The sequence below is a fragment of the Ambystoma mexicanum genome, chromosome 5p (assembly GCF_040938575.1).
Source record: "Ambystoma mexicanum isolate Mex_15411 chromosome 5p, UKY_AmexF1_1, whole genome shotgun sequence".
NCBI lineage: Eukaryota > Metazoa > Chordata > Amphibia > Caudata > Ambystomatidae > Ambystoma > Ambystoma mexicanum.
Window position 1 is genome coordinate 600,976,325 of NC_090930.1, and position 26,890 is coordinate 601,003,214.

Below are 26,890 nucleotides of genomic sequence, written 5' to 3' on the forward strand. Positions count from 1 at the left end.
CCAACAGCCGGTCAGGGGGAAGGGACAGAGTCAGGGCTTCCCGGACTTTGGGAAAACAAGGTAACAGGCAATAGAAAGCAAGAGGCCACAGGGGCCATCATGTTTCCTATAAGGAATCAACTGATTCCAATGGCAGGGCCTGGGTATCCCAAAATGGAGGATACTCAGAGCACCGGTCAAATTCAGAATGGAGCTACCACCAGCCCATACCCTGCTCTGTGGGCCACACACAGGTGCCCAAAAACATACACTAGGGGCACACTGTTCTGCCCCCACCCATGGGTGACATAAGGGTATTCCATGGGTCTGTAAACCAAACCAAAAGAGAGAGCTGCACCGAAAGGAACTCCTGTGCAGAAAACATGACAGAACACACAATAAAAAGCAGTAAAGTCCCTCTGATGCATTTCCAGCATCACAATTGCCGCCCCCCAGACTGAGGTTAGGATGCCTAATCTCCCACGAGATAGACACCCTCATCCAGTCGGTCAACATACCTTCTGGAAAGACCATCTGCATTATCGTGACTCTTCCCTGGTCTGTGCTCTATGGTGAAGTCTAGCCCTTGCAGGCTCATGGACCACCTGGGAAGTTTCGAGTTTTCACCCTTCATCTGTATAAGCCACTTCAGGGGCTTATGATCTGTTTTGGACCTTTAAGGTAGACACTGTAAGGTAGGGCCTAAAACACCTAAGGCTCCAAACTATGCTAAAACATTCCTTTTCAACAGTAGCACACCTAAGTTCTCTACCCTTGAGTTGTCTACTGATGAATAGGATAGGATGTTCCCTTCCTTTGTCATCTAACTGGGACACGACAGCCCCAATTCCGGTGTCGCAGGCATCCGCCTGGATGATAAAGGGTTTGCTGTAGTCAGGCGCACACAACACAGGTGCCCTACAAATACTTTCTTTCAAGCCATCAAAGGCCCTCTGACAGTCTTCAGTCCAATTAACCTTCCTAGGTTGTTTGGGTGAAGTCAGAGCTGTCAGGGGTGCAGCTATGGTTCCATAGTCTGCAGTGAAATTGTGATAGTACCCAGTGAGGCCCAAAAAGGCTCTCACCTGGGTTTGAGTAGTGGGAGTCTCCCAGTCATGTACATCCTGTACCTTACTGGGGAGAGGTTGGATTTGACCCCCTCCTACCTCATGACCAAGATATGTGACTTTCCCCTGAGCTATCTGGCCCTTGGTGGCATTGATATTGAGGTTAACCCTTTTCAAGGCCTGCAACACCTTATCCAGGTGTGTCAAATGATCTTCCCAGTTAGAACTGTAGACGGCAATGTGGTCTAGGTAGGCCACACAAAAGGCCTCCAGCCCACTGAGCGCATGACTGACCAATCTCTGGAAGGTGGCAGGGGCATTTTTCAACCCAAAAGGCATGACCCTAAAGTGGTAGAGTCCCTCTGGTGTTGAGAACGCCGTCTTTTCCTTGGCATGGTCCATCAAAGCTATTTGCCAATAGCCTGAGGTAAGGTCAAAGGTGCTCACAAATTTGGCAGCACCTATGATGTCCACAAGCTCATCAGCCCTGGGCAATGGGTGCGCGTCAGTTTTGGTGACGGAATTGACTCCTCGGTAGTCCACACAGAACGTTCAATCCTTGGTACCTGCCTGGGAACTTGCCTTGGGGACAAGGACCACTGGACTGGACCATGGACTGGTTGAGGGTTCAATAACACCCAGATCCAACATCTTGGCGACCTCAGCCTGGATGCGGTTCTTAACTGGATCTGACATACAGTAGCACCTGCTTTTGACAGGCACACTGTCACCAGTGTCAATTAAGTGCCTACACCACGTTGTAAGGCTTGATGTCAGGGAAAACAGAGAGGCATACTGCTGTAGCAAAACCCTGCATGCCCTCTGCTGCTATGTCGTCAGATCTGGAGAGAGATGTGCTCCCTCCACTGAGCCATCCTGAGGGTTGCTATGCAGCAAATCAGGAAGGGGCTCACTCTCATCCTCTTCTTGCTCTGTGGCTAGCAAGAGACATGAGACTTCTGCTCTCCTGTGGAAAGGCTTGAGCCTGTTAACATGGAATACCTGAGAGGCTACCCCTGGGATTCCCATATCAACCAGATAATTGACTTTGTGCATCTTGGATATGATCCTGAAGGGTCCAGTCCACTTGTCTGCCAAAGCTCTAGGCTTGGTAGGCTCCATCACAAGGATTTCCTGTCCCGGAGTCCAGTGCACTTACAAGGCTTTAAGGTCATGCCAGTACATATTTAATTCCTGGCTGGCCTTGAGATTTGCTGTTGCTTGACCCATCATCTGTGCCATCCTCTGTCTGAGGCCTAACACATAGTCCCCCACTTGCTTGGCGGGACATGGAGGGGTGGCCTCCCAACCTTCTCTGATCAAGGCAAGGGGCCCCCTCATGGGATGCCCAAAGAGTAGCTTAAAACGCTGAAACCAACACCCTCTTGAGGTACCTCTCTGTAAGAAAACAGCAGGCATAGCAGGAGGAGATCCCATTTCCTCATTAGGGACTTAGAAGGATTCAGGGTCAATGGAGTCACAAGTGCAGTGAACTTGCACAGGTCATTGGCACAGCAGGGCAACACAGTAAACACCTATACTCCGGTCCGGGCGCACTCATCTCACTTCAGACCTGGGAATGCCAAGTGTACGAAATTCAGTGTGAGGGTGCCGGGGACACAGAGCAAGCAAGATACCAAGTTTCGAGGGCTTCCTCGAAACGGCGGCGGTGACAGAGCAAACGTCCCGTGTAAGCTGGACAGCCCAATGGTTGGCCCTGGGACACTTCCGAAGAGGCTTACTTGCAGGGTTTGATGAAGGTGCCGAGAATAGTTGGTTCCACTATTCCAACGGGTCGAAGCGCCTTTGCAGACCTTCTAGGACGATCATATGCAGAGGGGTTTTGCAGGACGACAGCGGGCTCAGGGTGCCAAACCTTCCAGCGGGTCACCAGCAGTTCCTCGACTCTGCTTCTTGTTGCAGGATACTTGGCTCCTTATCCTTTGTTCGTGTGAACTCTTGAGATCGACATGGTAGTGGTGTTTTCGGCCTCCTCTTATCCAAAGTTCCCTTCACGCCAAAACGGAGAGGACCCAATGGGAGATCTGCTCACAAACACTCACTCCATACGTGGACCAATCACGGACCATGGCAGTCCCAGGCATTCAGGACACTCAAGACTCTCTGGCACCCAGGATGTGTATTGGGAACAGACATCCCAGCCCACATCCTGGAGGCACAGACACAAGGCATGCAGAAGCCCGCAAAAGCTTTGGGTTTCGCGGAAAAGTGCATGACCAAATAAGGACTGACCCAGGTTGGCTCGACCTGGGGAAGGTGAAAGGGCACGGTGGCCAAAGGACAGAACAAAGAACCACGTGGCATGGCCACGTGGCATGGCCATTTTGGAGCCGGGCCACCTATTCATGCCAAACACGGTAAGCGCGGATAACATGGCAAAAAAGGGTTCAAAACATAAGATAAACAATAGCTGCCACCAGTCATGTCAGTTCATAATAAGTCCAACGAGAGTTTCTAGGGCCTTTGGAATGACTAGAGACCCATGGGTGCGGTAAAGTAAGTTACATTGCACTCTTGTTACATGTTGCACAAAAGCTGCAACATGAGGAAAGGACTAAGGGAAACAAAGTCTCCCAGTACTGACTGTCTTAAGGGCATGTCAGTTTCCCCATACGAATTGAGCGAAAGCCCAGAGGAGTGCGGCTGAGGGCTGCGCTACTCTGGCAAAGGTTAGATCAGGGTGTAGAACAGCAGCAAAAAGTTTGGGGGTTGACACATGGAGGGAAAATTACATTCAAATATAAAATCTTTCCTAACACTCGCCCTCCCCAGACTAAGGACAGGGGGAACTAATCACCCCTGGATGAGTTTCTTGTTCAGGTTGGTTAAACATTCTAGACAACCCATCAGCATTGCTATGTTGGACCCCCGGCCTATGCTCAATAGTGAAGTCAAAGCCTTGCAGACTTATGGACCACCTAAGCAACTTTGGATCTGCTCCCTTCATGTTCATTAGCCACTTTAAGGGCTAATGGTCAGTTTGCACAGTGAAGTGGGTCCCATAGAGGTAGGGCCTCAGCTTCCGTAGGGCCCACACAACAGAGAAAATTATTTCTCTACTTTGGACCATCTGAGCTCTCTGTCCTTTATCTGGCTGTCTACTACATTGGTAGTAATGGGGGAGTGGCCATCTCCCATCCCTTCTTGACTATGGCTAAGGGTCCCCGCACAGGGTGACCAAACAGAAGTTCAAAGGGGCTGAAGCCAACACCCTCTTGTGGTACCTCTCTGTAGGAAAACAGTAAGCATGGTAAAAGAAGATCCCATTTTCTTCTTTGAGGCTCTTCCAGTGCCCCAATCATACTTGTCAAGGTCCTGTTAAACCGTTCCACCAGACCATTGGTCTGGGGGTGGTATGCAGAAGAAAACTTATAGGTGACCCCACATTCCTTCCACATAGCCTGCATATACTTTGACATAAAGTTGCTGCCTCTGTCGGACACAACTTCTTTAGGGAAGCCAACCTTAGTAAAGATGCCAAGTAAAGCTTTTGCAACTGACTTGGCAGTCACAGTTTTCAATGGGATGGCCTCAGGATACCTGGTGGCATGATCGACCAGCACCAGGATAAACCTATTGCCTGAGGATGTTTGGGGGTAAAGGGGGCCAACAATTTCGATCCCTACCCTCTCAAATGGTACCCCTACAACTGGGAGTGGTACCAATGGAGCTTGGATTGTTGAAGCACTCTTACCAGATAACTGGCAGGAGGTACAACTCCTGCAGTGACTTTCGACTTGCACCCCCATCTTGGGCTAGTAGAAGTGCATGGATAACCTGTGCTTGGTACTCTTATTACCAAGGGGACCAGCAAGGGGCACTTCATGCACCAGCTGTAGGAGGAAGGGTCTTACAGCAAGGGGAACCACCAACCTCCTAGGGTCTCCTTCTGTAGACTCTGTAGGTTGACTATACAGGAGCCCACCTTCCCAATAAATCTGGTGCTTCCCGGGAACAGGCCTGTCTCCTTAGGCCTTCCAGAGATGGGCACTCACATTGGCCTTTACTGAATTCTTCCCTGTCAGGGCCACCTCCTACTAACAAATCGTTTAGTTCAGGATGGTCATTGGGGTCAAATACTTCAGGCATCACCACCTCCTCATCAGGTCCGGGTGATTGACCAACTACCTCCACCTCAGTGGTAGGCGAGTTAGGGGGAATATTCTATTTCCCTCTTGTTGGTTTTTTGACTCCTTTAGCCTTGGGTTTCCCCTTTGACTGGGGCAGGGCATTGGTCTTGGCCAGTTCTGGCCTCGTTTGAGACCAAGCCTAAAGCTTCGAGATCATTGCCCAACAAGACCTTTCCTGGGACACTCCTCTGAATGCTCACTGGAATCCTGACTCCTGAATCATTGATAGTAAGATTTACAGGTATTACTGGGAACATGAGAGGTGGGCCGTCAGCCAACTTAGTGGGCATCAGAGTAGCTCTGGCAACTTCCTCTGGGTCTACCAAGGTAGAATCCACTATAGTCCAACTGCACCCACTATCCCTAAGAGCTGGAGTATCTACTCCATTGATCAGCACACTGTCCTTAAAGTAGTGCTTGGTGTTATTTGGAATCCTAGCATAAGCCTCTGAGACTTTAGGCTCCCAGGAACCCAGGCAAACTAAAACTACCTCAGCTTCTATCCCACTGGGGAAGGGGTCTGAGGAGAAGGATGCTCCGGTTATCTCTTCTTCCTCATGGGAGGAGAAGGCCAGATTAGCAGAGTGGACCCCCAAGGTTTTGACCTTATATCTGGGATCCCCCTTCACGTGGCAGCTGCTCCACAAGCAAAACAAGATCCATTGGGTCTGTTCACATAGGGAGGCTTATTATAACCAGAGTTCGTTTTCGGAGGCTGACCTCCACTAACCTGTGAGTTCTCTTGTGTCTTACCCTTATTTTTCTTTTTGTGGCCCTTTTGGGAAGAATATTTATCAGTTTCTCCACCCTCCTTATCTTTGGACTTTTTCCCTTCCTCCTGCTTGCCAGGATGAGTCTTGTCCTTATGGGACACTCAATGTGACACCCATAAATCTGCTGCAATGGCTAGCTTCTTAGGATCTATCTCCTTGGAATCTGCCAAATGCTGCTTAAGCTCAGGAGAGGAAGATGCAAAAATAGGTTCCAGCATACCTTCAAGGGTAGAAACCTTATAACCTTCGACCCAGCCAGTCAAGTTTTTTTAAGGATTCAGTTACATAAGTTACCCAAGTACCACCTTCTTTTTTCTTATACTCTCTGAAACTTTTGTAAGTATTGAGCAGGAGTCTTTCCAAACTTTAAGATGAGAGTTTGCTTCAACATTGCAAAATCTGCTCTCTCAGGTTTCGACATTTCCATAATGGCACTGCAGCCAGAATGGGGTAGTCTGCTAAGTAACCAGGCAATTTTATCAGCATTGTCAACTTGTTGGACTTCACATGCATACTCAAATGTATTCAGCCAGTCCATAATGTAATTCTTTTCCTCATACACACTGAGCAGATCTTTTGGAAACTGTGTATGAGAAGAGGCCCAGACCCATGTCCAGGACCCTTGGATCCATTGGCAAATTGGAGCATGGCCAGTTCCAACTGGTGATCCCTGTCTTTCTGTTTTTCTGCCTGCTCTATCTTTATTTTGGCCATGTTGAACTCAAGATCCTTCTGCCTAAACAGCAGCTCTTGTTTCTTGAATTCAAGTATGGCCTCCCCATCAGCACTGGCAGAGGAAAGATTAGACATTGCATCCTCCATGTTCTCATGGTCGCTGTGGATCAGTGCAGCGCCAGAACCATCAGTTCTACCAGTGAGAGCAGCCCCACCTCCTTCTGCACTGTCCTCAGAAGCTATAGCTCTAAATTGAGCTTTTTGCCAGTCCATGATTCTCTGGATAATTTCTACTTTTGTGTCTTGCGAGGAAAGACCTCTCTTAGCACACATCTTTCTCAATGTGTCGGATTTCGAAGCATTTAAAGTTAACAAGGTACTTGTTTGCATACTGTTAGATAGGACTATGGACTTTTAAAGGTTATGCTCCGACAATTCACTATGTCTCCTGGTAGGAATAACTCAAAATACCTTTGCTCGTGCACAACACTGGATTCCTTAAGTCCTATCCCACCGCTGTACACCAATTTGTTAAGATGGATTTCTGAACTCTGACCTGGAGGGGCAGTGGTTCAGAAGGCCAGCCTAGTTTCTTGTAACAGGGTAACCTCTGGATAAGCCAGACCAATCAGGGTAGCGATGGCGGCGGTCAAGACTAAGGCCCTCATTATGACCCAGGCGGTAAGGGGTTTACGCCGGCGTAAACTTCACCAACCCTTACCGCCTGAGTACGAGTTCCCGTAGCGCCATGGTGATTTTAACGCCTGCTTTTTGCAGGCGTTAAAATCCATGGCGCTAAGGGACCTTGATGTTAATTACGCCACCGTAATTTACGGTGGCGTAATTAACGCCTTCCCCACTCCCATTATGCCCTATGGGGCAAAAATGGGAATGGGGAAGGGTAAATGGGGATTGGGGACTTACCGCCCCGCCAAGGTCGGAATGGGGCGGTAAGTCCGCCAACCACCATGGCGGAGTTGGCAACTTAGCGCCATGGACCATGGTGCTCATAGCACCATGGTTCTCCGCCAAGGTCGTAATGAGGGCCTAAGTCTCAAGAGGGGTGAGGGTGACTAAAAGACCTCAATGAGCACACAAAGCAAGGACACATTTATTACAAGGCCTTTGTAACATCGACCACATCAAAGAATCACAATAATACTGAAGTAAACCAACACATCACAATCAATACAATATATATACAAGACCGAGGGGTCTAAGGAGTTAAGAGTACGAAATATGTAGACCAGCTAGATGGGGAGGAAAACAAGCAGTGCAAGTAATCATTAGACCAAGTTAGACTTCAGGAATTCACCTAACTAAGAGGTAGTCCAAGCCCTACGAAGAGAGGAGCCTTATGCTCAATAGTACATGCACACGCTTGTGCCAATGGACAAAATAGGGTCTCTTCAAGGGTCTCTGACAGTTCAGGAAGGTGGATGAGGCGATGAAGAAAAGTCCCCACTACTCAAGCAAGACCTCCACTTGTGGGCAGAGGCAGGGTGAGAGTGCGGGATGGAGCCGCTATTTCGCAACAGTGGTAGAAAAGAAATGGGTTCCTGCGCTAGGGGCCACCGGTTGGGGTATGGACTACTCACTGGTCCCCGACGCAGGCAGACCCAGACTTCGCCAGTTCAGTCCACTTCGCTGGCAGGTTTGAATGCGATAATCAGGACATCTCGACACCGTGTAGTTTCCACGGTAGCAGGATTCAGGGTCAAGGGGGTCATAAGTGCAGCGAACTTGCACAGGTTGTTGCCACAGCAGGGCAACACGGTAACCGCCTTTACTCCGGTCCGGGCGCACTCATCTCACTTCAGACCTGGGAATGCCAAGTGTACGAAATTCAGTGTGAGGGTGCCAGGGACACAGAGCAAGCATGATACCAAGTTTTGAGGGCTTCCTCAAAACGGCGGCATTGACAGAGCAAATGTCCCATGTAAGCTGGTCAGCCCACTTGTTGGCCCAGGGACACTTCCAAAGAGGTTTACTTGTAGGGTTTGATGAAGGTGCCAAGAATAGTTTGTCCCCCGATTCCAATGGGTCTAAGCGCCTTCGCAGACCTTCTAGGATGATCAGATGCAGAGGGGTTTCGCAGGGCGACAGCAAGCTCAGGGTGCCAAACCTTCCAGCGGGTCACCAGCGGTTCCTCGACTCAGCTTCTTGTTGCAAGATACTTGGCTCCTTATCCTTTGTTCGTGTAATCTCAGGAGATCGACATGGTAGTGGTGTTTTCGGCTCCTTATATTCAAAGTTCCCTTCACGCCAAAACGGAGAGGACCCAATGGGAGATCTGCTCACAAACACTCACTCCATACATGGACCAATCACGGACCACGGTGGTACCAGGCATTCAGGACATTCCAGACTCTATGGCACCCAGGATGTGTTTTGGGAACAGACATCCCAGCCCACATCCTGGAGGCACACACACAAGGCATGCCGAAGCCCGCTAAAGCTTTGGGTTTCCCGGGAAAGTGCATGACCAAATAAGGACTGACCCGGGTCGGCTCGACCTGGGGAAGGTGAAGGGGCACGGTGACCAAAGGACAGGACATAGAACCGTGTGTCATGGCCATTTTGGAACCAGGCCACCTAGTCGTGCCAAACGCGGTAAACGGGGATAGCATGGCAAAAAAGGCTTCAAAACATAAGATAAACGATAGCTGCCACCAGTCCTGTCCGTGACACACCTGCACAGTTCATTATAAGTCCAGCGAGAGTTTCTAGGGCCTTTGGAATGACTAGAGACCCATGGGTGCGGTAAAGTAAGTTACATTGCACTTTTGTTACATGTTCCACAAAAGCTGCAACATGAGGAAAGGACTAAGGGAAACAAAGTCTCCCAGTACTGACTGTCTTAAGGGCATGTCAGTTTCCCCACAAGAATTGAGCGAAAGCCCAGAGGAGTGCGGCTGAGGGCTGCACTACTCTGGCAAAGGTTAGATCAGGGTGTAGAACAGCTGCAAAAAGTTTGGGGGTTGACACATGGAGGGAAAATTACATTAAAATATGAAATCTTTCCTAACAGCTGTGCGTCAAAATGGGTTTTGGCACAGGCGGCTGGCGCAGGCTGCCGCACGTGCCCTCTGTGCACCAGCTGCGTGTGCCACTTTTGCACTTGATTCCATGAATTACCCCCAATATGTTCCAATTGGACTTCGATATTCACTTTGTCTAAGTGCTGTGATGTGAGTATGTTGTCACATACACAAAATCGGATATTGGGACCCTCTTTTTGGTGGTTAAGCTTATTGCTCTTGAAATCTCATTGGCTTTCTGGGAGGCTGTTTCAATGTTGCTCTTCAGATAGCCCCTTTTCAAAAAAGTATTTGAAAGTTCAAATGATTTTGTATGCATTATTTGTATCTCAAGAAATCCTTAAGGGGATGTTTTCTGTTGTACTTTTCGGGTGAAAGCTTTTTGCAAGTAAAATACTATTTGTATACGTGAGTTTTGTGTACACTATTGTATTCAGAATGCCATCATTGTTAGGCAGAATCCTGTGCAGTGCCCTTAGGGACCACTACACACAATTAAGACTACAGGTGGCAATACAAGTTTACCTTTGGTACAAGCATGTACTACTATGTCAGAGTGGTAGCAGTGGCGGAGCAGCCAGGCTTATGTCAAGAGTATATGTGCAGTACCAGAGATTACACAAAGGGACCACAATTACTGTGACTCAAGCAAACACTGACTAAAGGTTTCAGGTAAAAAATATAAGTACATTTATTTTTAAACCATTCGTTATAAACACAACACTTCTATTAAACTCAAATAAAAACCACACGTTAAATATACTACAACTAACCAATTTACTTTGTACAGTAAGTCTCAAGGCAGGTACACTGTGTTTGAATGAACAGGTGTTACGAACAAAACATGTTACTGTGAATACGATTGCGATCACTTTTTGACAGTTTGGTGTACTAAATAAACGTGTATCCGTGACATGAAATGCTACCGGGGCAAAAATACAATTAGCACCTGAGATACCCAGAGGGAGTTGGAGGCAAAAAAATCACAGGCAATATTTTGGTTAGGCAGGCAGAATCAAGAAACACTCAGAGACAGGAGTTCAAAAGTCAAAGGGCCGGAGCCAGGGTCGGAAGACACCGGGGCCTGTTGCTGAAGATCACACAGTCAGATAGTTCACGATTCTACGTAGCCAAAAGTACTTTGATATTGTCAATGTTCGGAAGCAAAAGTTATAAGAAGGACGGAAGACAAGGGAAAGCCTTGGAAATGAAGAAAAGGGGTTCACCCAGTTTCCTCAAGTAGAACACAGTACCTTGTTCCAATGGTGCAGCTGGTGCCCTGGCAGTTGTTCCTGTTGGTTTCCTGCAGACCCACGATTCTTGGAGCTTCGTTGTGAAGGAGGACGTCTGGAGGGGGTCTGCACCACACAGGGATGAAGCCGGCAGCAGTGACGAGGAATAAAAGGTGCGCTCCTTAAAAACAGGAGAGGCTCTTCAGGTGGCTATCCGGACCACTATAACAGCGTGCAGCGATTTCGACCAAGGAAGAGGATCCTCTCGCTGTGGAAGATGAGCTGGTTATCCCCACCAAGCTCAAGAAAAGAAGACTCCGGACTGGATCTTCTCTGAGTCGTTGAAGGGAATATAGCTCAGGACTGCAGCAGGGCTTCACCAGGATGGGGTAGTTGCAGCAGCCGTCATTCTCTCTGCTTCTCTTCCTTTCCTTGTAGTTCCAGTGGCGACTCTCTGACTTCTAGCCCAAGAGACCTGCCTTTTATGCGAAAAACCCCCATTCACACAGCCTGGCTGTCTATCACCCAGTAGGGGGGTTGTCCAGCCCGGACAACTACCCTGGCCAATCATGACAAAGTACGACTTGGGTTTCCTAGGATACCCTGTGCAGGGATGACTACACCCCTCCATCCCATTCAGCCCACCTAGACACCCATGTACCTTAGGGAGGGCTTCTGAGCAGAAGCCCGCCAAAAGACAGTGAACAAAGAAGGCAAACCTAGTTTCCCACGCAAAGTAAGACACAAGAAGGACTTTAACAAAAAGAAATGGTGAATAAACCCAACCGGAGCCAAAATAAAGACGATTTGGTCAAGCGGTTTTATGTTCGAGGCTAATATAATAGCCAAGAACAGTACCACGTTTATCTAATATAATCACGGTAGAAAAGTAAGGGTAGATACCACTGCCACCAGCCAAGCCTAAATGTTAAAAGAGCGAAACAATGCTCTAGGAGGTACAGATAAAACAGCATACAAATTAACCCTTTCCAGTACTCCATGGAAGATGGGGTGTACTGGATCTGTGGTAGTTTGACTAAGTAAAGTTAATGGTAACTTTACCCTTTGCTGGGGGATGGTAGTCGCCTCAGAAATGGAGTCGAGGGAAGTCTCAAAGACAACCCTGTGCCACGGCACTGAAGGTGCATCTCTTGCTTTCCAGTGGGAAAGAGCAGGTTCAGACATTTCAGTTGCCCATCTGACAGCTGCATTGTCAGCCAAGTCTCTGCAGCACAGGGGCTGCATTCAGGATATGCACTTTTATTCCAAACACTGAATATCTATGTGAATGCTAACCTCGTGGTACGTTAAACTTTAAATGTAATCCATACATGTGTTTTAGGTATGGTGACTAGCATCTGTCTTAATTATCCAAGGCACATCAATTTGAGATCACCCATGCGCTAGCTCTGCAAGCCCAGCTTAGCTCTGAAAGGATTATGTGCAATCCCCCATTCAGGCTGTCATTTGCTACTTACAGCAAGACGGTAGCCCTGGGGCTGGACTCTCTTTGTTCCTTCGTGAGGGCACATAACATCTTTCCCAGAGAGGCAGCCACTCCATAGTGAGCAGTCCTGGGAACAGTAATCAAAGGGTGCAATGATTAACAAAAGGAGTAGCCTCACACCAAGGTGTTGAATACCAGCAGGTCCTTTGATTCTATTGAAAAGGGAAGTTGGCATAGGCAGTGTAGTCAGAGGGAGCACTTTACCACTGGAGGAGGCATCCTCTTGTTTATCTCTGCGTCTAGCTTTACTTCTTGTCCTTTCCACTTCCTCTAGCACAAAGCATTTTAGATATGATGACTGAACGAAGAGTGCATTTATTCCAAAGACATGGATTTGCTTACTTTCATTAAAGCACCTTTATACGTTTGCCTTTAAAAGAGAGGGTCCCCCACTCCGTTTTTTAATTCAAACTTGAACAAAAACCTGAGGAAGAATTAATTGTCCCTTTGTTGGGAATTTTTCCAAAGTCCTCCGTCAATGAGGTGAAAATGAGTGTCCAAGACAGAGGCAAGCTCTGTCCCCTAGCCATCCCAAGGGCACAGATGAACAGCTCTTGGGACAAGCCCTGCCTCTCTGCCAGGCCCAATAGCACACAGGCCTTCAGCTGTGTTCTAGTATACTCCATGTTTGGGAGCTCAAGAACACGGACAAACATTCCACTTGAGTCACTGGATTGGAACTCACAGCAACCTGAGAGTCAAGAAAAACAGGTAATCTGCATTTTTGGCATTAAACCAATTTGAAATATGATTCAAAAAGTTTGACTGCATCGAACCATGAGACATGCCTGTGGCACTCACCTGCTCTTCGAACCAATTAACTGTAAATTAGAACCTGGTCACCACTGTGCTAGTTTAGCACAGCGCTGCTTCAGCTCAAACTACAAGCTCTTTATTGCATCTTACACCACTTGCCCCACCAGGATCTTTGCTGCAGATCTTCATCACCATTTCAGCCAACCCCATTGGATCCACTAGCCCCAAACATTGGCAATAACATTGAACCACTTGAACTAGACTGTGCATCCAGTCTGCTGTATCTTTGCCATCAAATCGACTGTTAAAGCAAATCTGATGGCCTTCACAATACACATCCCCTCAAGAGCTTAATTGAACAAATCCTGTGGAACAGCGCATCCAATCCCAGCATCTTCAAGATTGAACCGACCATTGTACCGAATGTGGTGGCCAACATGATCTGCACTTCTTCGTGCATTGCCTTCGAACCACACATGCTCCTGTTCAACCAATGCTCGACACCACTCTGCATCTAGCGCAATGTGATTTCTGGACTCACACCGTGTTGAACTGCACAAGCAACACCAAGAAGCCTGGTTAGACACCATTGAACTGTAATAGCCCCAGAAAGATATTATTGACTGATAATGCCCCCTTGGTCCATCTTTGTGCCCTAAAGACTTTTTAGGTGCTCTTTAATCCCTTGCTGCACTACAGAACACAATTTTTTAGATAATGTTGTGTTTTTTATTTGCCTACCACATCTGATTAATTACTTGGAGTGCTGTTTTTTAAAGTGTATTTAATTAAAGTATATTTGTTCACGTAGAACCTTGATTGGACATTCTCTTTACTTTGGACTGTTGTACTATTGTTGTTTGGGTTACTACTGGATCACATTCACCCCACCCCCCTCACCTTGGCCTATATCACCACAAAAGGTGAAGGAGGAATACCTCTTAACTCTGCATTTTTACCTTTATGGTTGGGATCACTCTTGTGTACTCTGTTTTGTAGCATTATGTGGGCTGCATAGGTGCTTTAGCCACTAATCACCCTTGTTCTATTGTACGGCACAAGTCGTTTTGTCAAAACCACTAATCCAAAAACATGGTAATTGTTGTGCGATCCATCTGGTGGAATTTTATTCACTAAGAGTAAGCCATCACTGGGTTTGGTGCGGTGACGGATATTGCAGACAATTATTAAAACCACTTAAAATTGGTATCTTAGTCATGTCAACCTTCTGAGGTCAAGCCAACTACGGAAAAGCTATGTGGATTCATGGCCCGACAGCCTGTCTTTGCTTCAGCAAGAAAGACAAAAGGCAGGAAGGCTGTCAATTTTGATCCTCACAGAATTGGGTAACACTTCTCGTCCAGCCCAGGAGACTATTAATATGAGAGCACCTTGGAACCATTCTTCAAAGAGGCACACAAATAAGAGTGCCTTTGAAGCTGCGGGCTTGGGAAAGAGGGCTAAATAGTCAGAAATAGCAGAAGGGAATCGAGGGATGGTTTCAACATCTTGTTTTCCCATGGGGCTCTCCTCTTCCTGTAATCTCCCTTTTCTGCAGAAGAAATCACATTGGGTACTATGCAAGAAGGCAAGAGTTACTTGTCCAATCAACAGGGATTGGCTTTCTTACAGCAGGTTTGCTGTTGTCCATTCCCTGTGCCCTTTTGCCTTAATACAGGAGGGGTCTGCAAAAAAAGAATTCTTGGACATCTTTTCGGAGTGCAGTCCATTCCAAATTCCTCCAGTTGTTAAGTGACGATAGAGTGATTCCAAGGCAGATGGAAGCTCTATCCCCTAACCACCCCTGGGAAGTCAGTGAAGAGGAAACAGGCTCACTTTGTCCAAAACCCGGTGGACTGGGGCTTGTAGAACCAGAAAAGTCAAAGAAAATGAAGTATTGTGCTCCATTGCTTTGAACCATCCTCAAGCCTGAGTCAACAATGTTCACTGCAGACATTTTCAAACCACTGCTTCTTTGAACAGCACCTTTTATCTCCAGGATCTTCACATTGAACCAATCCAAACTTTGACACCAACCACTGGAATCATCATATCTTCCATCTACTCGTCCCAGAGATATATCCATCGTCAAACACCAGCTTGGCTGTCGAATCTAACCTTGTGGAATCTTTAGACAACATCCTTCTAACACTGCATCAAACCACAGGAAGCGTCACATTTAAACCATTTAGATACACCACCTGGATCAACATGACATTATCTGTACCACTCACAAGCACAGTGCTGGAAAAAACAAGTTTGACCTCATTGTCCTCTTTTGGGACCATAGTTACTGATGGCACCTTCTTCCTAAATACAACCACCTTACAAATGACATTGTTCCATGTATTTCCCTTCACCCCTGCTACAGTACCCGGACTACCTGGTACAGTACCCATCTTCTGAATTTTCTATGTTCTTTCCTCAGAGTTGGGTTGTTGATAGTGTGTTTAAAGTAAGCTATTTGCATACTGGTGTTTTTAATTAAAACTTTAAACATTTTATAAAGCCATGTTAATAGATTCATATATTTTGGAGTCTTGCAATTTAGGTTACTACAGTGTTCACATTCCTCCTAAATGTTTAGCCATCCCCTGGTGCAGGTTACCATAAAAGGCAAAGGTGGTATATCTCTTGGCTGAGACTGTTGTACCTTTATGATTGATATCATTGTTGCTTTGTAGTAGCAAGAGGGCTGAGTAGGCTGTTTAGCCACACCCACCCGTTAACTTTTGCGGAACAGTAGTATTTTTTATACAAATATATCCTTCACCGTTCTTACTCTTTAGTTAGATCAGTGGATTAACAGATCTGCTGCAAATATGCTCATGCATGCCCAGCACTCAACCGTTTTCTCTTCTTTTGTCATAAAGATGCTACCACTGATTTTGGAAAAAACTCCTGTTGTTGCGCAAAGAACCAATTCAATTGAATTGTTCCATGGGGATATTCTTAAGGAATATAACCTGATGACGGGGGGCATTAGCGGTGAGGTAATGCCCCAGGGCAGTAGTTAGCCTCACCGGTAATGTGTCCCCCACGAGGGCTATAATGCTTTTAGTACTGTGGAAAGATGTTTCTGGGTACAAAGAGTGTATATTTCTCGAGTTGAGAAACATTGTGTTAACCGTTTCTCAGCTCGAGAAAAAACTACAAAAAAGATGGCTGCTATGCAGGGACATCATTTCAACAAAATGCCTGGGGTAGCAGAAGTGACATCACACAACCCTTTACCCCTTGATAACAGCAAATGACCTTCAGATTTTTTAGATGCATCTAGCACCCATGTTTCCAGGTACTCTAATTTCAGCCAGATATAAGAACTGAGGCACAGAGGGAGGCATTATTTGTCCATGACTACACATTTAAGGAATGCCATTTTCAGAGTAGAAGTGGGGTCTATATATAAAATATACACAATGCAGTATTAGTAACAGGGTAACCGAAATCTGTAACACAGGCTCAAGCCAGTGTATGAAAGATCTATAGATCAATGCATACAGATGTACGTGTTATCTGTGCGTGTTATCTGTGGCGTGGTTGTTTTAAACAACCCATAAAAGCAATGACATGGGGAAGTTGAGCACTGCTGGTTAACCAGGAGAATAATGCTGCATGAGCAAGGCCTAAAAATTAAATCATTGACCAGGCTTTAGTATCAATAAAATTCCCTGGTTATAAATCTACCTATGAGTCAGCTACCACTAAGATAGAAGAAACCTATCAGACTGGTCAGTGTGTACAGAGGGAAGTGCATCTGATAATGTTATCTTTGCTGGAGTATAATACCTGGAAAAGGTTCTTTCAATGTACCCAAGACACCCCATAGTTTTTATTATAAAGCATAATACTGGGTGCCAGAGGACTTAAAAAAACACAAGTTAATGTAATATCATTGCTGCATACATATTCCTATAGTACCACACAGTTATTTAAAATGAAAGACACCCACAAGTTGCTTCTCACCCGGGGGCTCACTGGCAGACTTCAAGGCGTGCACTGCACACTACCCCTTTGTCAGACCCAGTGGTGCTCAATGACGTAGCACAGAATTGGGAAGCTCCCCTGATAGCCATGCTGTGGGGGCCCCACCAAGTTCCTTAACAAAGCACAGGGCACGACACACCCAATTCCGGTTCGGACCACCATACGATGATTATGCCGCTGCAGGAGCATGCACTACTGCAAGTGAGAGAAGTAAATATGTTTTTCAAAGCTTAAATCTTTAACGTAATATAGAGAGAAGGGGACGGTGCCTGGTCCACAAATATACCAGCCACAAGTGGTGGTTGGTGGGTTGTTTTTTTGGATGGTGTACATATTTGCCACAAGTATGTGATTGCGACTCAGCATAGAAAGGGAGCCCAAACTAATGAAAACGGGTTGGGGGGCAGCGGGGGGGATTCTTCTCCCTCCCCAGAGTAAATGTTTTGAATAATGGGTTAAAATGGCGCATTACACAGCACGCTTTCTGGGAACATTTGGGTAAAAGGCCAACAATGTGAGTACAGGGCCAACAATCAGTTCTGTACAGTTTAGGGTAAATAATGAAGAAAGTACAACTGACGCAAGTTACAAAAAGTGTACAGGGCATTTCCCAATGCATTATCATGTTGGTCCCTGCAATATATGCCAGTATAATAAACATTTTTATGCTGGCTGTTCCCATACAGTTCCATGCTGGCTTCACCAACATATCCTAGTATTCCCATATCAGACCATACCTATGTTCGCTTTAAGACGTGTTTCTATTGTATCATTACTGGCACTGGGCACAAAACGGACAATTTATGCCAGTACTCCTATGTAAGTACATACTTGTGTTGGTTTGGCCATTAAAAGTGACATGTCACAATATGAAAACCTGTCCAAACTGGTTCAAATCTAAGCCAATCTAGACCCATACAAACACTTATCTTGGTTGATTCATCATAGATGCTCAGTTAATAAAATGTCATGCTACAATGAATAATATACAGTCCTCTGCACCAAAACATCAGTCTAGCGAGGTAACTCTACTTATCATGCTTGCTTTTTTAAAGATGCTGAGTAATAAATGTCATATCACAGTAAGCAATGGCTAGACTGACTGTTCCAAAATGCCAGTTTAGGCAGGGATTGACACACATGAACTTGCCTTTGCCCATAAAATACCAGTAAAACATGCAAAGTCAATAAAGGATGTGGCAAAAATGCTGCAGTGATCCCCAGTCTCCCTGGGTCTTACACACAGATGCATCCCCTTTCACCCACCCATCACTCACCCATGCATCTCCTCTCGCATTCACTCACACTGGATTCACCACACAGGCACACACCAAGCCCCAACAAGAACATTCTCATATACCTGTTCTCACCTCCACCTATTGCATTTTCTACACAGGCACACACCTACCCAACCACCCACCCACCCAGAACATTTGAAAACACACATCACACCACTTCTCATTCACCCATCAATCACTAACAACTTCTATCACATCCACTCGTTGCATTCTCTACACAGGCACACACCCGCCCACCCAGAACATTCAAAAATGCACATCACATCACTTCTCATTCACCCACAAGTCACTCACACTTTCTCTTACATACACTCATTACATATTCTGTGCACAGATACACATCCACCTGCCCAGAACATCTACAAACTCACATCACATCACTTCTCATTCACCCACCTGTCACTCACACCTTCTCTTACATCCACCCATTGCATTTTCTACACAGGAATACACCCACCCACCCAGAAGATTCAAAAACAAACATCACATCACATCTCATTCATCCACCATTCACTCACACCTTCTCTTACATCCAGTCATTGCATTCTCTACACAGGCACACCCACACACCCCCTACTCAGAACATTCAAAAACACACATCACATCCCTTCTCATTCACACACCAGTCATGCACACCTTCTCTTACATCCACGCATTGCATTCTCTACACAGACAACCTCTCACCCAACCAGAACACTCAGAAACACACAGCACATCGCATCAGTTCTCATTGACCAACCCATCAGTCACTCACATCTTATATAACATCCACTCATAACCTTCTCTACTCAGGCACACACCCACCCACCCAGAACATTAAAAAACACACACAACATCACTTCTCATTCACCCACCAGTCATTCACACTTTCTCTTACACCCACTCATTACATTGTCTGTGCACAGGCACACACCCACCTACCCAGAACATTCAAAAACACACAAAACATCACTTCTCATTCACCCACCAGTCACTCACACTTTCTCTTACACCCACTCATTACATTATCTGTGCACAGGCACACACCCACCTACCCAGAACATTTAAAAACACACATCACATCACTTCTCATTCACCCTCCAGTCACTCACACTTTCTCTTACATCCACTCATTGCATTCTCTACACAGACAAACTCCCAACTAACCAGAACACTCAAAAACACACATCACATCACATCACATCACTTCTCATTGACCAACCCACCTGTCACTCACACCTTATATAACATCCACTCATTGCATTATCTACTCAGGCACACACCCACCCACCCAGAACATTCAAAAACACACAAAACATCACGTCTCATTCATCCACCCGTCAATCACACTTTCTCTTACATCCACTCATTACATTCTCTGTGCACAGGTACACAAACCCAGAACATTTAAAACTCACATCACATCACTTCTCATTCACACACCAGTCACTCAGAACGAACTTATATTACATTCACGCATTACATTTTCTACACAGACACACACCCTCCCACCCAGAACATTTAAAAACACACATCACATCAGATCACATCACTTCTCATTCACCCACCAGTCACTCACAGCTTCTCTTACATTCACTCATTGCATTCTCTACACAGGCACACACCCACCCACCCAGAACATTCAAAAACACACTTCACTTCTCACTCACCCAACATTCACGTGCATACATCTGACACACACTTCACACATGCAAAACACACTTCATATTACAAAAAATGCCTTCCCTTTTTCTTGCTGCTTTGATCCATCCTTCCTGGCCCCCTCTGCTCCTCCATGCTGCTCACAAACAGGAACTAGGAAGCTGAGAGAGCATCCTGGTTCCTGTTTGTGAGCTGCAAGGAAGCAGAGGTAGAAGGGATTGGGGTCGCAATGAGTCCCCAGGGGTTGCAACTGTGGCACCCACAGGACACAGTTGCGACCCCTGGTGACCCCCAAATGATGTCCCTGCTGCTACAAATCGGGAGAAAGGAACTTCACTTAGTCCCTTCTCCCTTTCCGTGGTGTCAATTCTGGAGTCGGAGACGCCCCAGAACACTAACGTCCTGGGCGCCGGCGAGGCACAAGGAAGCAGAATATAATGGGGAAGGGGTGGGGGTCTACATATGTGGAAAAAGGGGGTGGGGTGGAGAGTTTTTGATTTGGAGGATCAGGGGAGCACACTTTCCTGATTCCCAGGGAGAGACAATGGCGGCCTACTGCTCTGAGGAGACTCCGAACAGGGTCTGTACCGTGTGGTAAAGACCCTGCTCTGAGCCTCCTCATTGGCCAGAAGGCCGCTGCACCCCCATGACTGGGTACTAAAAGGAGATAATTCCAAATCACCTGTTGCTAGTCTCATTGACTGCAGAATGGATAAAGGCTGTGTCATTAATGAACGCATTTTATTTTTGCACCTGCTACTCAGATATCTACATCAGGTCCATAAGCCCACCAATATGTTTTACCAAAGAGATAATACAAAGTATTCTATATTGATATTGTTCAAGTTAATCTAAGCTTCATCCGTGTTTCTATTTGTTAAATCACAGAGTTATAAGACATGTTGCAGGCATCTGGGTGCAACTCAACAACCACAGCTTTAAATGGCAGCAGGGAAGTCGCTGCTTTTCCCTTCTGATGTTGATGAAATTAGTGGCAGTTGAGAATTACAAAAACACAAATAAATGTATTTATTTTATTTTATTTTATATTTCTGTGATTTATATTACCTGGTGTGTATTAGCTGCCTCAGAATGCTAAGATTGAATGAGGACACAGAGAGGATAAATCATAGCAATCAATCAGATGGTTATAACCGCATAGAAAAATTGTGTTACTCAATTTTGTGGCTCCTGCATGACATTCTATAATGAATGTCAAGATGATGGATAAATCGTAATTTGGAATCCAGCAACAAGTCGATTTGATGTAGATGTCAGTCTTTTGAATATGAAGAACAATGTTACTGCAATTAGAAATGGAGTTTGCACTGGCAATGTTGCTGGTAGTTCATAGGCTACCTTGAAAAGTCACATTTGTATTCCTCTCTGGAATGGGAGCATTCCTCTCCTTGTCTTGGGTGTGGATGGAATAGGTTTCAGAACTTAGATCTGTTACAATTGATGTTTATCAAAAATAAACATGAGATTGTTCTTGCAGATGGTGAGTTGAATGTGAGATGCTGAATAAAGGTGTCTTTTAAACATGCATTTCTAAACAAATCCTGTTGCAATATAATTTGGCAAAGCTGTGCACTGACGTATTAACCAAAGAAAGTTTCTTAAATCGTACTTTTGTCTTGAATGGCAGACTATTAAAGACATTTCGGATAGGTGAGATATGGTTTAAGCTTCTATCGACAAAGCTGAGTCATGTAGCATTTATTTGAGCTTCATGGAGCTTATTTAATGATGTTGCAGAGATCATGGTGCAGATAACATTGCATCTCTTCTGGTGTGACATCTAAAAATATATTATGAAGCTGCTTTTGATTGAGTGGTAAACGCAGTAGCCATCACATTCTATAGAGGTGATGGACACAATTGTTGTAACTGTGTTTCTGTGACGTGAACAGGAGATTACAGTCAGATATTATAGCAAATTGACAAACCCTACTTACCTTCTCTTCATGCTTTGTCCCTGCGGCGGCAGTTCCCTTTCACTTCTGTGATTGGGAACCGGCGCTGCAGGGTCCTTTTCTTTTTATTATTTTTGTTCTTTTTTTTCAGGAGCTGCAGGGGTGTCTCCCGCAACACCCCGCTCACTATACCACACAGTATAGTGAGTGACGTGTTGCGGGGGACACCCCCGCAGCCCTATAGTCTTTTTTTGATTTTTATACTTACCTACAATGCTACCACCAAAGGTTCAAACTTTTGCTGTTCGAACCTTTGGTGGTACCATTTTTCAGACTTTTTGTATGGCCGGACCTTTTTTTTCGGTCCAATCGTACAATTCCTCCTAACCCGGTACATTACCCTATTGTGAGGCATGTCTTGAATGAGCAATTCCACCTGGGTTTTCAGTTGATGTGTAACGCTCACCTGATTCCCACGGAGGCGCAGGTCGTGGCAGGAAGGTGTCTGTGACTCGAAAGGTGATGTGCAGGACTCGATGGGCTTCTGGGGTCGAACCTCTTCGCACTGTGTGACGAACTCGTAGGGTGAGGTTTCTGCAGGTGAAAGAATATAGGGGTTAATGGTCTGGGTTGTGTAATGCCTCTCTTCCTCTCTCTCCCCAGCTTCTCCGTAGAGCCCCCTGGTCAATGTGCTCACCTTAGATAGGTGAATGCTGGACTCTCCATCTGCGTCTGATGCAGGGCGCTGTTGCCAGTTCCTTCACTGGTGAAACATAGGCCTCTTGGACTCAGAGGACCGTTACCGTCGTTAATAGCACGAGCGGTGAGTTTCCAGACACCGTTTTAGTCTTTAGAGTCTTTAGAGTCTTTAGGGGTAAGGCTGGACTTTGTATGATGCTTTCTCCCCTTTTGCTTGCAGGACTCTTGAGGAAGATGAAATAAAGCGCCTGGAATGCGTGAGTAAATGGAAGCGCTTTGGCTGTTTTTTCCCCTTGCAGCGTGGTCCGTGTTGAAGAGGCACCGGAGTATTTGCAGGCGTTCTAATGTGAAGAGCGCGATGAGCGTAAGTAAAATACCTGTCTAATGTCTCTTCTTTTGTCTTTCAGAAGTTTGTTTGCAGCGCCGGAGTCCGCGGAATGCCCGTGAGTAAATACAATGCTTTTATCTCTGCAGGCGGCGATGCAGCGTGAAGAATTCCAGAGTTCACGGAGTGCTGGTAAGTAATGACAATGCTTTTGTCTTCACAGGCGAAAATACAGCGTGCCGAAATGACCGCAGCCGATGGATCAGGTGAGTAAGCACTGCGAGTTAAGACTGCCTTGCTAACCTGCTGTTTCTTGTCTCTGCAGGTGCTGCTGTCGACTGGATACAGGAATGGTGAGTATGATTCTTGCAGATTCAGGATCGAAAGAAGAAAGGCTGGAACAGACGTGGTGAGCGTTCTGCTGCAGATGCAGAATAACGCGAAGCACGTTTCTTCTATCGGGTGTGGTTTAAATAGCCTTGGAGTGATGAGGCGTCTTCCTCCACGGCCCTGCCTAGGTAAGAAAAGAGTTCCAGTTCTAGAAGCTTTCCCCATGCTGAATCCAAGGAATGGAGCTGCGCCACCCAGGTAAGAAAGTAGTTCCTGTTCACAGAGGACTTCTAAGTGGCTGGTAAGTAAGCAGCATGGTCTGCTGCAGGTAAATCCACCCAAACATCTGCACACATATTATGAGCCCGGCGCTTCCAGTGCCGGGACCGATGATTTTGATGAGCCTGGTGCCACCGGCGCCAGGACAAGGTCCAAAAGGTCCCCGTGGGGAGCGGCTGGTGCCTAGGATTAGGATTAAGGGCCTGCTTCCAAGGACGTTGGGCTGGTCCTGGCTCCTTGGAAGCAGTGATCATGACAGTACCCCCCTCAAGGCCCCTCCTAAGCGTGTCTTCTCCGGGGTTTTGGCTTGTCGGGGTGATTCAGATGGAATCTCTTGACCATACGAGGTGCGTGGACATATTCTGAGGGTTCCCAAGACCTTTCCTGGGGACCGTATCCTTTCCAATCGACCAGATAGTATAATTTAGATCTGGAGATTTTGGAGTCTAGGATGTTCTTTACTTCAAATTCGAGTTCTCCGTCTACCAAAACGGGTTCTGGGAGTTCAGTCAATCGAGTTTCTGGTTGTACTGGTTTTAATAAGGAGACATGGAATACTGGATGTATTTTCATATGCGTATGCAATTCCAATTTGACTGCCACCGGATTAACTATGGTAGAGATGGTGTAGGGTCCGAGGTATCTCGGGTTGAAGGTGCGGGGTCCTTTTAGAGGCAGGTGCTTAGTGGATAACCAGACCTGGTCTCCTACTGCGTAGTGAGGGGCCTCTTTACGGTGTCAATCTGCTCCCTTTTTGACTTGAGCTTTAGCTCTTTGCAGATGGGCAGTGGCTTCCTTAAAAGCACGGGTAATCTCAGAGTGTAAATGATCCACAGCTGTTGTCTCGAATTCTTGGGGAGGATCCAAATTAGAGGTTCTAGGATGATGTCCGTATAATAGGAAGAAGGGAGTCTTCCCGGTTCCAGAATAAGTCGAATTGTTGTAAGCGTATTCAGCGATCCACAGAATATCCTTCCAAGGGTTTTCAGTTTGTTGGAGCATGCAACACAGATATTGCTCTAGAGTCTGATTAGTCCTCTCAGTTTGTCCGTCAGTTTGGGGATGGTGACTGGTTGAAAGTCTTACATCAATTTGGGCTAAACGACAGCAACTTCGCCAAAAGTGGGAGATGAATTGACTTCCCCTATCGGAGATTAAAACCGAGGGAAAACCGTGTAACCGAATGATGTTTTCTAAGAATTCTCGGGCCAATACCGAAGCCGAAGGTAGGCCCTTCAGGGGAATGAAATGAGCCATCTTGGAGAATAGATACACGACTACTAAAATGGTATTATACCCTGAGCATGGAGGTAAATCCGTGATGAAATCCATGGACAGGGTATGCCATGGACAGGGAGGAATATCCAGAGGGTGTAAAAGGCCGGCTGGTTTCTCCTTCTGACTTTTATTCTGGGCACACACACCGCAGGAGATTACAAAGTCTCTAATATCCTTCTTCCATGATGGCCACCAGAAATGTCTTTTGATTTTTTCCATGGTTTTGGTAATGCCAGGGTGACCCTCCATCAGAGAGTCGTGATAAGCGGAGATTACTTGTTTTTGTATTTTCTCACAGGGCAAGTACAATCGTCCTTGGAAATATGATAGGTCTTGATCCACTGAGAATTCTTTTTCCTTTAATTGCCAGTCCTGCAAATCGGCCGGAGTTAGGAGTGACTTGACTGCAGTCTTGATGTCCTCAAAGGATTGAGTGCTGACTAACCCCAAAATCCTTTGTTCTGGGATTATGGGTATTGGTTCTGGATTGGTCAAATGTTCATCTACTCCCATCCGAGAGAGGGCATCTGCTTTTCCGTTTTTACTGCCGGGTCGATAAGTGATTATAAAGTCAAACTCAGCCAGAAACAGAGCCCAGCGAAGCTGTCTGGAAGACTGAGCTTTGGCCGTCTTCAGGTATTGTAGATTGCGGTGATCAGTCATTACGGTGACTGTGTGTCTGGCTCCCAAAAGATAATGTCGCCAGGCTTTAAAGGCCGATCTGATAGCTAAAAGTTCCTTGTCTGTAATGGAATAGTTGATCTCGGGAGCCGAGAATTTGCGGGACCAAAAGGCTACAGGATGTAATTGGTGTGTGACTGGATCTCTTTGTGATAAAACTGCCCCCATAGCAAGACTAGAAGCATCCGTTTCCACGATGTAGGGGAGTTCTGGGCGAGGATGTTTCAGAACAGGTGCAGAAATGAATTTTGCTTTTAAGTCCTGAAAAGCTTGTTCTGCTTCAGTAGACCATTCAAAACGTTTGTTCTTTTTTAACAGAGCGGTGATGGGCTGGACTATCCGGGAGAATTCAGGATGAATCTGCGGTAAAAGTTAGCGAAACCTAACATGCTTTGAACTCCTTTTACCGAGGTTGGTGATGGCCACTTGATGATTGCATCAACCTTCTTTCAATCCATATGAACCCCATTAGGTGACAATATGAATCCCAGGAACTCAACTTCAGTTACGTTGAAAACGCATTTTTCAAGCTTGGCAAAAAGGTTATGTTGACGCAGTCTCTCGAGAACCTTTTTAACGTGTCTCTGATGTTCCTCTTCTGATGATGAATAGACAAGGATGTCATCAATGTAGACAACAACACACACATCTATGAGTTCTCTAAGGACATCGTTCATAAAATACTGGAAAGCGGCAGGAGCGTTACAAAGTCCAAAGGGCATCACTTGATACTCGAATAACCCATACTTGGTGCGGAAGGCCGTCTTCCATTCATCGCCTTCTTTTATTCGTACCAAGTGGTAGGCTCCTCTGAGATCCAACTTTGTATATATACATGCTTCTTTGACTTGGTCCAGGAGTTCAGGGATCAAAGGTAACGGGTATCTGTTTTTAACAGTGATTTGATTCAGGGCGCGGTAATCTGTACAAGTTCTAAGGTCTCCTTCCTTTTTTCGGAACGAAGAACAAAGCCGAGGAAGCTGGAGACTTAGAAGGACGGATAAATCCGTTGGCTAGGTATTGGTCCAGATATTGTCTGAGGTGAAGATTCTCTGGCTCGGTGAGGGCATAAATCCTACTGCAAGGAGGAGTTGTTCCGGGTATCAAGTCTATTTGACAGTCGTAAGACCTATGAGGAGGTAGGGTGTTAGCTTGATCCTTTCGAAAGACATCTTGGAATTCCTGGTAGTCGGAAGGTATTGTAGGAACCTCAGAAGAAATTGCCGCCACTGAAACTTCAGGCCGAGGATAACAAGTGGTAAAACATTCTGGAAA